The sequence below is a fragment of the Convolutriloba macropyga genome, unplaced genomic scaffold (genome assembly GCF_964194025.1).
Source record: "Convolutriloba macropyga unplaced genomic scaffold, txConMacr16.3 SCAFFOLD_3850, whole genome shotgun sequence".
In the NCBI taxonomy this organism is placed as follows: Eukaryota; Metazoa; Xenacoelomorpha; order Acoela; family Convolutidae; genus Convolutriloba; species Convolutriloba macropyga.
The window spans coordinates 23,059-24,990 of record NW_027453030.1 but is presented as its reverse complement, the minus strand read 5'-3'; the positions used below and the strand labels follow the sequence as shown (position 1 = coordinate 24,990).

General features: G+C 39.1%; 1 pseudogene; it reads right to left on the bottom strand.

Moving 5' to 3' along the window:
- Positions 1–1,561: 1,561 nt before the first annotated feature.
- On the bottom strand, positions 1,562–1,713 carry LOC142357995 (5.8S ribosomal RNA; annotated as a pseudogene).
- Between the last annotated feature and the right edge of the window lie 219 nt (positions 1,714–1,932).

Here is a 1,932-nt window from a genome sequence, read left to right as displayed (position 1 = left end):
AAATGTTGTTGTTTCAGCTTTCGCTTACTAGAAGCAACATAATACTCGCTGCAATACAGACCTCGGGAAACCCTCACCGTGAATAAGGTTCACTCACATATTTCACTACATTTTGCGTGGGATTGGAGATGAGGCTACTCGTTCTTGCTCAGTACTAGGCTGAAAATTAACGAAACTTCGTTACAAACGTTCACATGTTGATGTTTCCGCTTTCGCGTACTCGAAACAACATAATACTAGTCTTTGTAATTTAGTTTCATAATTTCAACTGTTCTCATGCAGAATTTTTGCTCATTCTTATCCCAAATTTTGACCTGGCTACTAGTTACACTCCTTGTACTTATTGCAAAATGACCACAAATTTCAACAGCTTTCACATGTTGCTGTTTTCGGCTTTCGCTTACTACAGTCAACATAATACTCGTTGCAAAATAAGTGCTCGGCATCTGCAATTTTCCAAAGACGAAGTTTCGCCAGTTCAATTTTCGCTCGCCAATTATGGCTACTAATTCACACGGTACTGAGCTCAACAACATTAAATTTGTTCAGCAAGACTTTCACATGTTGATGTTTTGGCTTTCGCCTACTAGAAGCAACATAATACTCGTCTTGTTAGCTCATTCAATGAGAATAGCTTTTCCCGTTGAGAATTTTTGCCTTCAATTGGCGTTGTAGTGAGTTTGGCTACTCAGATCACCAAATACTTGTGACAATTCGAACCAGAAATGTTTTCAATTTTCACATGCTGATGTTTCGGATTCAACCTACTAGAAGCAGCATAATACTTGTATTCAACAATTTCTGTATCAAATCCCAGTTTTCTCTGGTGCATCTTTGCCAAACTATTCCAAACTGCCTGAGTCTGAATACCAATTACAGGTACTAGTAAATGCACGTTACTAAGGGACTATATAGTTCTAGGTTACTGTACACAACGACGTTCACATGTTGATGTTTCAGCTGCCGCTTACTAGAAACAACATAATACTTATCGTGCATACCTTTCCATAACTTGTCCTTTTCAGATGCATTAGTTTCCCTTTGTCTTGGCTTCTACAGTCAGACTGGCTACTAGTAACAGCACAGTACTAATCACATATCGTTCTACAGTTTGCAGACAACTTTCACATGTTGATGTTTCAGCTTTCGCCTACTAGAAACAACATAATACTCGCTGTATACATTTGTAGTTCTCTATGTAACTTTCATGTGAAGAAGTTTCGCCAGTCTTTTTGACTGTCTCAAATCTGAGTCATGCTTAGGCTACTAGTTGCTTCATAGTACTTATCGCCTCGAGATCATTGAACAAAACTTGATTTTCACATGTTGCTGTTTCAGCTTCCGCTTACTAGAAACAACATAATACTAGTCTCATTAAGTTCCGTCTCTTTGCAATTTTCTTATGAAGAAAATTCGCCATCACAATGACTCCAGCAGTTCTTGATCAAGGAATGCAATCATTGATCAGAATGCTATTATTTGAATCGGTTCTGCTTTAAGTGTTCCAATTTTATTGGAAGCACCAACAATAGAACATCAATGTGTTCAATCGAGAGTTATATAACCCTGAATCGGACGCAGTCAACAGCCGAAGCCGAGACCGCCTTTTGCGTTAGAGAGGTCGGTAAACAAATCTTGCGATTCATACCGAATTAACACATATAGCTGTGCTCCTCTTCGTAAAGCGAGCCAAGTGATCCCCTGTTGAAGGATGTATTTGGACCAATCTAGTAGCATTTGGTTTCCAACAAGCTCTCCCAAGTTAGCTTACTTATTGGGCTTTTCAACCAATTCGGTTGGCTACAAGCATCATCAAAGTACTAGCCACAGTTTGATCGCAAAATTCTACGACTTTCACATGTTGATGTTTCGGCTTGCGCTTAGCCTACTATAAGCAACATAATACTAGTCATATCATAGAGCGTGATCAGC